The sequence below is a fragment of the Phyllobates terribilis genome, unplaced genomic scaffold (assembly GCF_046119375.1).
Source record: "Phyllobates terribilis strain yellow unplaced genomic scaffold, ASM4611937v1 Scaffold_23__1_contigs__length_19252631, whole genome shotgun sequence".
NCBI lineage: Eukaryota > Metazoa > Chordata > Amphibia > Anura > Dendrobatidae > Phyllobates > Phyllobates terribilis.
In genome coordinates, this window is record NW_027362783.1 from 18690780 (window position 1) to 18703467 (window position 12688).

Genomic DNA, 12688 nt, shown 5'->3' on the forward strand with positions numbered 1-12688 from the left:
AATTTTCCTTTGAGGCTCGGGAAGCAGCCTCATGGGTACACGCAAATTAGTGCAAGCCTGAATTTTAATTACCTCTTGCGTCTTTCAGAGACAAGCTGCTTGCTTCCTAACAAAGTTATAACACTCCTTGCCTGGCATCGTTTGCATAAGCTATTTCCCAGGCGTGTGCTAATTGGGGCTTTTGTGCTGAGCAGAAGGGGAATAAGGGAGGGGGGTGAACATCTATGTCAGGTAGCTGTAGAAGAACATTTCCCTGATATTAATATTTCCCTGACAATAGTCATATTTAGTGCTTACGTTGGCTGCACCTCTTCATTCTCACTATCGTAAATTACGGGTCGCTTCTTTCCTCTGAGTCTGGACTTCCTTCCTAAAATATATAACAAAACTGATTATGATTCTCATTCACCTCCAGATTTACACATCATCAGAGAAGCAGTCTTTCCTTACTTGTCCATACAGTGTAAAGCCTCCTTCAGATGCACGTGTTTTCAGTACATGTGGCATTCGCTTTCACACGCATCGGAGACACGTATCCACACATACAGGTGCATCTCACTAAATTAGAATATCATCAAAAAGTTAATTTATTTCATTTCTTCAGTACAGAAAGTGAAACTCGTATATTATATGAACATACATTTCAGTAGGCCCACATTTCGGATTTTAAAATCATTTATCAAGCTGGTGTTATAAAGTATTCTAATTTACTGAGATAATGACTTTTGTGTCTTCATTGGCTGTAAGCCATAATCATCAACATTAACAGAAATAAACACTTGAACTAGATCACTCTGTGTGTAATGACTCTATATAATATATGAGTTTCACTTTTTGTATTGAAGAACTGAAATAAATTAACTTTTTGATGATATTCTAATTAAGTGAGATGCACCTGTACCTATCATAATCTATGGTGATCTTCACATGAACTACACGGAGACCCGGCCGCTTTCTCCCGGCCGCGCAGATGACAAGGGCCAATACACGTTTATGGCTGCGTGTAAAACATCCTTGTGACATCCGTGTGCTGTACATGTTTAACATTGCAAAGTATAGGAGAAGCTTTGGAATTGATATTTCTTAAGTCATAGTGGAGAAAAACGAATGGCACACGGATGGAACACTGATGGTCCAAAATACTGAGCACACCGGTACCATTTTTTCCAGTACTGGTCTTATACGGACGTGTGACAGGTGGCTTAGTCAAAGCAATCTGTTTAATATGTCATCCATCAGGTAAAAAATCCTAAGCTGGAGGTTGCAGCGAGGCAGACATAGAGCTTTTTCCCGGGGTATTGTAACCTAAGTTTTTTCCTCTCCTTCTAATAAGAGCCATAACCTTTTTATATTTCGACATAGCTGCATTTTTGCAGAACACCATTTATTCTATGAAATAACTGGAAACGGTGAGGAGAAAAACAGTGTTTCAGCATTTTCTTTTTTCGGGTTTTGCATTAGCGCCACTCACTTTGTGGCAATCTGGCGGTGGTCTGTTAACTTTGTTCTATACGTCAGTTATGGGATACCAAATCTATGTAATTCTACTTTTCATTTACTACTTAAAAATAACATAATATACAAAAACAATTGGCTTTTGTCACCATATTCTGAGAGACATATTTTTTTTAAAAGTAGGCATCCGGCAGTCAAGATAACCCTTGTCAATCTGCATTCATACTGCACGGGGGGTCCATGGTCAACAGAACTGATGGCCACTATGTTGAAGTCTGTTACATGCCACTATCACACTTGACAGTGGTATTAAAGAAGTAAAACTGATGTGAATAGAATAGGCTAGATACACAGTGTTTGTGCTCACTAGCAGGTGCATTCCCTCAAGTGGCACAGTCAGCATGGGTGTCAAGGCATCCGTGTGCCGTTAGGGTTCACTGTAAGGAAAACCTATACTGTACACTATACGTTTCTTTGCTGTGGCCTTCTGTGTAAGAAGGCACAGCCCACTGCAATTTAATTTTCCATTTTTTTACCAAGTTTTTAATTTATTTTTTATGATGTTCACTGAAGGGGTTAACTTACATTTTATAGATCAGGTTATTTCGGATGAGACAATAACAAATATGTATACTTCTTTCATTTTTATATAAATATACCTATTTATTGGTATTTTTTTTATTATTTTTATCTTTGAAATTGTAAAATATTTTTACTTTTTCTTTTCTTTTTCACTTTTTTTAGTAAGTCCATCTATGAGACTTTAACTTTTATTACTCTGATTAATGGGGCTTTGCATTTCAATGCACCAGCACTGCAATGTATTATAACTGTCAGTGTTAGGCTATGTTCACACGTTGCGTTTCTGATTAGTGTTTTTTTATGCAACTTAACCTACACCCCCTGGCCATTTTCCATTTTTGCGCTTCTGTTTTTTTTGTTCCCCTTCTTCCAGAGCCAAAACTTTTTTATTTTTCTGTCAATATGGCCGTGTAAGGTCTTGTTTTTTGCCGGGCGAGTTGTACTTTTGAACAACACCATTGATTTTACCATAAAATGTACTGGAAAACAGGAAACAAAACTTTCAAGTGGAGCAAAATTGCAAAAAATGTGCAATTCCACAAATGTTTTAGGGTTCTTTTCTCTACCTTGTTCACTGAATGTTAAAACTAACCTGACATTAAGATTATCAAGGTCATTACTAGTTTGCAGATACCAAACAATGGTGAAAAAAAGTTAAAAAAAAATGTCGCTATTTTGTAGTGTCTCTATTTTTCAGGATCTGGAACTGGGTGAGAGCTTATTGTTTAGCGTTGAGCTGGCATTTCTATTGATACCATTTCGGATTAGATACAATGTATTTAAGACCCGGGACCCTATGCTTGTCACAGTCTACCCTTCAGACTGCCAGAGTAGGGAGAGGTGCTGCTGAGCTAGGGAGAGAATTGGAGAATTATTTAGTCAGGTAATCGGTATTACACAGCTTTATATATGTATACATCTGCACTAAGGCTAAGTGCCCACGATGCAGAAATGCTGCATATTTTTTCTGCATCTCCCTGGCAGGAAAAACGCATGCGGTTTTTACATGCGGTTTTCCCGCCAGGTAGAAGCGTTTGTCAAGCGTTTCTGCATGCATTTCTGCATGCGGGTTATCAAGCGCTTTTCCAAGCGATTTTAGCATCACTTGTAAAGTGCTTGACAACTTGGTCACACTATATAAATCCATGCAACCGGCATGGATCTATATAGTGTGACCAAGTTAATAGTTAAAAAAAGAATAAAAATGTAAAAAAACAAAAACATTATAATCACCTTCTGATGGCCCGCGGTCTTCTCTCCAGGGCGTCTGGTCTCTCGTACGGCTTTGCGGTGGTGTAAAAGTACCTTCCATGACGTCATTTAGTCATGTGACAGGTCATGCGACCGCCGGCAACAGCGGTCGCGTGACCTGTCACATGACTAAATGACGTAATGGAAGGTCCTTTTACACCATCGCGAGCCATCGGGGAGCCAGGACGCACCACAGAGGAGACCGGGGAACATCGGAAGGTGAGTATAATGTATATTTTTTATTTTAAATTCTTTTTTTAACAGGTACTATGGTACCCGGGTCTGGAGGAGAGTCTCCTCTTCTCCAGACCCGGGTATCATCCGCACATTGAATCGCTTAATATCCGCATGTGCACATGTAGTCATGCGGATATTAAGCGATTCAATGGCAAGTCAATGGTGGCAATTGGCGTGTCCGCAAAATTAATGGACATGCTGCGGATTTTTCCGCAATAATAATCCGCAGCGGAAATTTCCTCAGCATGTGCACAGCACATGCGGATTATCATTGGGGACCATGGGGCACGTATCACCAAGTGTTTTTTAAGTGTTTTCGCTGCGGAAATTTCACGGCAAAAACGCTTGAAAAACACATAGTGGGCACGCAGCCTTACAGTCCTTCTAAGGACTAATCCAGCTGCATACATTAATATTGGTGATAGGAGGAGTTAGGCAGACAGAGTTTGTGAAGAGTGCATAGAGCAGAATAGGGTCCATTGCACGTTTTGTCTGCTGTCTACAGATCTGTCTACAGATATCAATAGCCCTAGATAACAGGGCTAAAATTATTTGTGCTCCTAATCCTGATTATTTGCTTAAAAAGCAATATAATACACCATTTTAACTTCTCCATTTGCTTGTTAGCAGAATATAGCCAGATTTGGTTGATTTTATTCGCATTGCTGTATTGTGGAAGCAAAGAAACTCATCCATCATCAGAAGGGATCCAATATTACAGCCGCAATATTCGTGACAATTTGGGGAGTGTGCAAAATATTACACTCCATTTCAAGTCTGCCATTTGTGTGTTTTTCAACCTATTCACACTTGGTCGCTGACCAATACCATACTGAAGGCCACTGCCTAAAACCGTGGTCATCAGACGTGATCCGATATTACTGCCGTAATAATCGTGACATTTTGGTAATGTGATAAATATTACCCTCCATTTAAAGTCTGCCAGTTGTGTGTTGTTCAACCTAATCACACTTGGTCGCTGACCAATAACACACTACAAGGCCACTGCTTAAAACCGTGGTCATCAGACATGATCTGATATTACTGCCGTAATAATCGTGACATTTTGGCAACGTGACAAATATTACACTTTATTTAAAATGGGCAAGGCGCATGGTAAGGGACAGGGAAGTGGACGTGATGGTGATGGTTACACTTGTATTCTCATCTGGAATTCACATACTTGTTGTAGCATCGGCGTCTCTGCCCCCTGCTAGGCAGAGACGCCGTCCCTCTCACCTTCCTGCTCCGTGCGCGGCATCCTCCAGCGCTCCTTCCCTCGCTGCTGCCGGCGCGCGCTCCTTCCCGGGCACTGTGCTTAGGGCGCGCCTGCGCGCTCCCCCTCTCTTAAAGGGACCGCGCGCACCGTCCTAAGGAGTCCCCGGCCAATTGCAGGAGGACCTCCCATATTTAAGACACCTCCTCCAAAAAGGAGGTGCCCGAGCAAAGTTGTTGCAAAGCATACTCACCTCTGCTTCAGCCCTCAGGTCCCGTTGCCAGCCTGACTACCAGTCCTGTCTGCCTGCTTGTCTTCTCTTCAGCCCGACAGTCTGTCTCCTGCATCCGCCAGTCTGTCTATGGGCAAGTCCACCTGCGGACCAGGAAGCACCTGCCAGTTACCTGCCTGCTACCTGCCCTACCTGCCTGCTACCTGCCGTACCTGCTAGCCCGCTCACCTGGGAGCGCTCACCTGCTACCCACCTGCTAGCCTACCTGGAGGCTCCGCCGTCACTTGCCGTGACCACCTGCCTGCCAGCCCAGATACTCTTACCCGCTCAGCCGTCACTTGCTGTGACCACCTGCCTGCCAGCCAAGAGACTCTTACCTGCTTTTCTGTCACTTCCCCTGACCACCCGACTGCTCACCCAGAGACTGCTACCTACCTGTTGTGTCCACCCGCTACTCCGATCAGTCCCAGCTATCTGACCCGTGGGAGCCACCTGCACTCTACAAGGTCATCCCCAGAGTAACTTCTGGGTCCCCCCTTGCACCGCGGCACAGAGGTTCCACCACCCGGACCCGTTACACTTATTTGGTATAACTCAACTATACATACAACACCTTCTTGCCAAAAAATTATTTGACTTTTTGAAAAGTATACGAGTATTAAACCACTAAGCTTTATTCAAATAGTAATATATAAACAATTAGAACATATATATGTTAAAATAAAGTGGTTCCAAGAAGGCGAGGCAAAGGACATGCATATTACACAAAAGTAAATTGTACTGTGCATTGAAAGGCGTCTTAATCTCAAAAGGGAATTTAATGCAGTTTTTGTATGGCTCAAAAGATGGTATAAGAGGAATATAGGATGAAATACATCACTCTCTACACTCCCTCAACTGGTTAGAATCCTGACCACTAGATATAAGAGAAGTGCAATGTGTTATATATAAAGTGTAATACTAGTGCCTGTGGATTCACAGAGCCACTCAGTCAGGCATGGGAATCCGTATTAATGGGGAGCAAGGTAAATGATATTACTGAACATGCAGCATGAATGCACAGTACAATTTATTTTTGTGTAATATGCATGTCCTTTGCCTCTCCTTCTTGGAACCACTTTATTTAAACATATATGTTCTAATTGTTTATTTATTGCTATTTGAATAAAGCTTAGCGGTTTAATACTCGTATACTTTTCAAAAAGTCTAATCATGGTGACAAAGACGAGGGGGCACACTATGCGTCTGGAGGAAAGGAGGTTCCTGCACCAGCATAGAAGGGGATTCTTTACGGTCAGAGACGTGAGACTCTGGAACTCTCTGGGAGAGGAAGTGGTGATGTCCAACTCACTTAATGAGTTCAAGAGAGGCCTGGACACCTTTCTTGAGAACAATAAAATTACATCTTACGCTTAGTGATAGTTAATTAATCCAGGGATTTAATCTGACTGCCAGATTGGAGTCGGGAAGTGAATTTTTCCTCAATGATGTAAATTGGCCTATACCGCATGGTTTTTTTTTGCCTTCCCGTGGATCAACGCTGCGGAATAGCTGCAGTGCACAAGAAATAGGCTGAACTCGATGGACGCTTGTCTTTTTTTCGGCCTTATAAACTATGTAACTATGTAATTTTTTGGAAGAAGGTGTTTTGTGATGTAATGGTGCACGCAGAGGCAGTGGGCAAGATGAAATTGTGCCTGCTGAGGACCCACATCATGTCGCTCTACCTTCCTGTCCCACTTTGTAGGGCGCTGTGGAACACCACTATTGAAGCCAGACCAGTGTGAAAAGGTTGTTGGTTGCTTAGCAGATAATGCTTCCAGTCAGTTTGCCATCACCACCACCCTTGTCTTCCACAAGGTCCAGTCTCAGCAGCCGTGAGTCTGGATCACATATTAACCACTTCGCGCCAGAGCCTGTTTTAGCCTTCGTGACAAGGCCAATTTTTTCAATTCTGACCACTGTCACTTTATGAGGTAATTACTCTGGAATGCTTCAACGGACTCCCCTGATTCTGAGATTGTTTTTTCGTGACATATTGTACTTCATGATAGTGGTAAAATTTCTTCGATATCACTTGCGTTTATTTGTGAAAAAATCGTAAATTTGGCGAAAATTTTGAAAATTTTGCAATTTTCAAACTTTGAATTTTCATGCCCTTAAATCAGAGAGATATGTCACACAAAATAGTTAATAAATAACATTTCCCACATGTCTACTTTATATCAGCACAATTTTGGAACCAAAATTTTTTTTGTTAGGAAGGTATAAGGGTTAAAAGTAGACCAGCGAATTCACATTTTTCCTACAAAATTTACAAAAAACATTTTTTTAGGGACCACATCATATTTGAAGTCACTTTGAGGGGCCTTTATGACAGAAAATACCCAAAAGTGACACCATTCTAAAAACTGAACCCCTCAAGGAGCTCAAAATCACATTCAAGAAGTTTATTAACCCTTCAGGTGTTACACAGGAATTTTTGGAATGTGAAGAAAACAATGAACATTTAACTTTTTTTCACAAAAATGTTACTTTAGACCCAATTTTTTTATTTTCACAAGGATAACAGGAAAAAATAGACTGCACAATTTGTAGTGCAATTTCTCATGAGCGCACTGATACCCCATATGTGAGGGAAAACCACTGTTTGGGCGCACGGCAGGGTTCGGAAGGGAAGGAGCGCCATTAGACTTTTTGAATATAAAATTTGTTTGAATAATTAGCGGATGCCATGTTGCGTTTGGAGAGCTCCTGATGTGCCTAAACAGTGGAAACCCCCCACAAGTGACACCATTTTGGAAACTATACCCCTTAGGGAACTTATCTAGATGTGTGGTGAGCACCTTGAACCCCAAGGTGCTTCACAGAAGTTTATAATATTGAGCTGTAAAAATAAAATTTTCACATTTTTCCCACAAAAATGTTTTTCATCCCTTAATTTTGCATTATCATAATGGGAATAGAAGAAATTGTACCATGAAATTTGCTGTGCAATTTCACCTGAACACACTGATACCACCTATGAGGAGTGTTAGGTGTTAGTCTGTGGCTGGATTTGAAATGGGTCCAGGAACTTCTGTGGTCTCCCATTTCAGTACAGCCTAGGCTGATGCAGCTCAGCATCATCATCAGCCCCAACGCCTAGCTGGTCCACGAGATGTACAGATTGTCTCCTGTGAATTGGTACCTAGCAATGTTAAGCATGGGTTGCAGAGGGAGACAGGGCGTTTGGAGTCTAAGTCCAGGATTCGCCGCACTGAGCATGCCCGTGACCTGGCAGATCGTGATTGGTGGTTTGGCACCCACCTGACTCGGTGACCTAGCACCACCTGATTGGTCCACGGGTGGCGTCACCAACGGCGCGTCGGTGGGCAGGGCTTAGTCTTTAAAAGGCCCGCCCAAAAACATGGCGGCCCGCTCTGATCATTTGAGCAAGTGATGCTGTTGTGTGGACAACTGTGTTCCACGTGCTCCCTAGCTGTTCACTACGTGACCTGCCGATGCCAGAGTTCGCTCGGCTGATTAGCACAGGTCGCTTAGGCAGGCTTAGATGTGCTTAGGCAGGTAGCTTCGTCTTGCAGCCTGGCTCAGCCAAAGGGGTCACCTATCACCCCGAGCAGCCTGCAGACGTCCTGTCCACGGCTATCTCCTGTCAGCCACGTGGAGTAGTACCCTTCAGTCCGGTAGCACGCCGACTGGAGGCACGTGTAGCCATCGGCGTAGTCACACACGCATCCTAGCGCCGCCAGAGTAGTCCCTGTGCAGTACCAGGGCTACAGATAGTTTCCCGGTCACACATCTTCCGTGCTGTTAATGGAGATAGAGCGAACCGCTATACCCGTTCCTGTGTGCAGTAACACGGAAGGGTTTATCATTTAAGTTGGTTGCTACCTTTTTCACCCGGGAGGTTTTCAGCACTAGTCCACCAGGCTGCATCGCGGACCCCGGGGTCGGTTGCGTTCCATTATATTAAAGTTGTTTGCAACCGCCCTCCTAGCATGGAGTAAAACCACTGTTTGGGCGCACGGCAGGGTTTGGTAGGGAAGGAGCGCCATTTGACTTTTCGAATGTAAAATTTGTTTGAATAATTAGCGGACGCCATGTCGCATTTGGGGAGCCCCTAATGTGCCTAAATAGTGGAAACCCCCAAAAAGTGACACCATTTTGGAAAATAGACCCCTTAGGGAACTTATCTAGATGTGTGGTGAGCACCTTGCACCCCCAGGTGCTTCACAGAAGTTTATAATATTGAGCTGTAAAAATAAAATTTTCACATTTTTCCCACAAAAAATGTTTTTCATCCCCTAATTTTGCATTATCATAAGGATAACAGGAGAAATTGCACCATGGAATTTGTTGTGCAATTTCTCCTGAGTACGCCGATACCCCATATGTGGGGGAAAACCACTGGTTTGGTGTACGGCAGGGTTCGGAAGAGAAAGGAGCGCTATGTTGGCTGGGATAGGTTGCAGACACCATGTCACATTTGAAGAGTCGCTGAACTGCCGAAACAGCATAAACCCCCACAAGTGACCCCATTTTGTAAACTACACCTCTCAAGGAATTCATCTAAGGAAGTAGTGAGTATTTTTTAATTTTTTAATTTATACCATTGGGCAGTGAAGAAAACATAATTATATTTTTACGCCAAAAAAATGTTTTACCCTCAGATTTTACATTTTCACACAGGGCAATGGGTAAAAATGGTGCCGAAATGTGTCACATAATTTCTTCTAAAAGTGGCAATACTCCATATGTGGCTGTATCGTACCGCTTAGTCATACGGCAAGATCTCGGAGGGACGGAGCGCTATTTGACAATTGGAGAACAAATTATTGTAGAATAGGCATTTGGATATGGGAGCACAACATTTTCTGAATTTCTTTTGGGGGGCAAGGGCCATTTCACTTTTCCAGAGCCTTTCTGCTACCAGTAACTTGGAAGTCCCTTATTTTTAACAGATGACGGACCTGAGTGGGGACTAGCTTTTTTTGAGGACTGAGTTGAAGCTTTTATTGGGAACATTTTACCTAACATTTATCTGGCGCTCTAGGCTGAGCACTTACATAGGGGTTTCCATCTAAATTTCCAAGTGATGTAATTCAGATGAAACCCCTGCGGAATCCATTCACTGTAATGAGGCAGCAGAGTTACTCTGGACTCCTTATGGCCTCTGTTTAGCGGTGTCCTTTTTTCAGAAGTGCACAAAACTGTGGCCAACCGCACTTTTATGCACGCCTAAAAAAACTGACACCGTGGGATCACAGGCCAGACGGCATCCACAGTGGCCTATATCTGCCTCATTACAGGGAATCTTCCGTCATGGGTTCCGACTGAATCACGTATTTCAGATATTTACACGGAAAGTCTGGTGCAAGTGCTCAGCGCAGAGCGCAGGATAAATGTGAGCAGAGTCTTACTGCGATCTTTCAGAGACATAATAAACAAATCAGTAGCAGGTGAAGAATTGGTTTTATTTATTTTTTACGCCGTTCCTCGTGCGGTATAAGTGATGAGATTACTTTATTCTTCGGGTCGGTGCTATTACAGAGATACCAGATTTATATCGGGTTTTTATGACTAACAGCTGTCACACACTAAAAGACACTTTTTTTGCAAAATCTAGTTTTTGCATCGCCATATTTTGAGAGCTATAATTTTTCCATATTTCCGCCGACAGAGTCATGTGATGGCTTGTTTTTTGCGGGACGAGTTGACATTTTTATTGGTACCATTTTTAGGTACGTGACACTTTTTGATCGCTTTCTATTCCGTTTTTTGGGAGGTAAAATTAACAAAAACCAACAATTCAGCAATTGTTTTTTGAGGGTTTTTTTTTATGCCGTTCTGCGTGTGGTAAAAGTGATAAGGCAGCATTATTCTTCGGGTCAGTACCTTTACAGCGATACTACACTTACTGTATATTTTTTTTGTTTTGGCGCTTTTATACAATAAAACAATTTTATAGAAAAAATATTTTTTTTGCATCGCTTTATTCTGAGAGCTATAACTTTTTTATTTTTCGGCTGATGGAGCTGTATGGCGGCTTTTTTTTTTCGGAACAAGATGTCGTTTTCAGCGATACCATTTTTATTTCCATTTTGCTTTTTGATCGCATTTTTTTCCACTTTTTGTTTGGCGATATGATGAAAAGCATAGTTTTTTGTTCCATTTTTTATTTTTATTACGGTGTGCACAGAAGGAGTTAATTAGTGTGACAGTTTTATAGGTCGGGTTGTTTCGGATGCGGCGATACCAAATATGTGTACTTTTTTTGTTTTTGCATAAATATACGGATTTATTGGTTTAATATTTTATTTATTTATTTTGTGATTTTTTTTAACAGTTTGAAAACATTTTTTAGACTTTTTTTTTTACATTTTTACTTAGTCCTGTATGGGACATTAATTTTTATTTTTCTAACCACTGTTCTCATGCAATGCAATAGACATGTATTGCATTGCATGAGAACTTTGCTGACAGTTTCACACTGTCTGTCTCCTGCTAGACTTCAGCTGCAGGCTGAGCCTAGCAGGACACCATATATGGCAGATCCGGAGGCGGTCATGTGACCTCCGGCTGCCATGACAACGGCAGGTCCTGTAAGACATCAGGGGGCCGTCGGAGAGGTAAGTGGAGGACCCCCTCTCCTCTCACTATCTTCTAAATGCCGCGATCACTGTAGATTGCGGCATATAGAAGATAGCAAAGGGTTAACATCATTGGGACCTGATCTAATCAGGTCCCGATGATGTCCCCTGTCTGAGCTGTCGCTCTGCATTGCACCCGCAGCGCTTGCAGGACCCTGGGGGTCCTGAGGGCTGCGGGACCACCCACCGCTCATAAACGTCGGCGCTGCACAGAGCCCAGGCAGCGCCGAGGTTTATGTACAGTGGGCGGTCAGGAAGCGGTTAATCACTCTGTCCCTCCTTCCTTTACCAATGCCGAGTGCCCAGAGACAAATGATCCCACACTTGGACACTCCAAAAAGCTGTTCACTTTTCTATTTATAGATTCGGGCCTCTCACCCAACCCACTTCAAGTGGGGCAAGAGGGGATCGCCTGTAGCAATGGCCAAATATTTGAGCAGCCTCGGTCACATGAAGGCGATGGTGGAAAAGTGCAATTACTGTTGCAACAGGTGGATCATGATGATGAGACACAATTGCCAGTAAGTCAGCAGGAGACCCAGGGTGCATACGTGGAAGATGAGGTGGTGGACGATTATGTCACTGACCCAACCTAGCAAGGTGACATGCATAGTGAGGACAGCAGCACAGAGGGCGAGCGAGGCGTAGCACCACATCAGGCAGGAACAAGCAGTGGGGTGGCCACAGACCCAAGAGGGAAGTTGCCAGTCCAACTGTTAGGTCTTCCAGAGTCTGGCTGTTTTTTAAAGACTGTTCAGATAACCCCAAAAAAGTCCATTTGCAACATCTGCCATGCCAGAATCAGCAGAGGCAGGAAAACTACCAGCTTGACCACCACCAGCATGCTCAGGCACATGACAGCAAAGCACCCGACTAGTTGAGCCAAACACCAGGGTCCAGAAACAGTGTTTGCGGGTGAAACTACTGCCTGTTCATGGTGCAGGCAAAGATACCTTCTGACCTGATCCTGTTGTTGCACACTTTAAACCACCACCATCAGCAACCACATCCATGTCATTGTTCCAGTGCAGCATTTGCAAATACGCAGCCAACCACCCACAG

General features: G+C 43.1%; 1 long non-coding RNA gene across 1 annotated transcript in view; it reads right to left on the reverse strand.

The window, feature by feature from the left end:
* Positions 1-297: 297 nt before the first annotated feature.
* Positions 298-12688, reverse strand: part of LOC141176280 (uncharacterized) — a 30263-nt gene continuing 17872 nt past the window's right edge. Inside the window, exon 3 of the long non-coding RNA XR_012253128.1 lies at positions 298-370. This is a non-coding gene — a long non-coding RNA (uncharacterized lncRNA). The remainder of the gene's footprint in view (positions 371-12688) is intronic.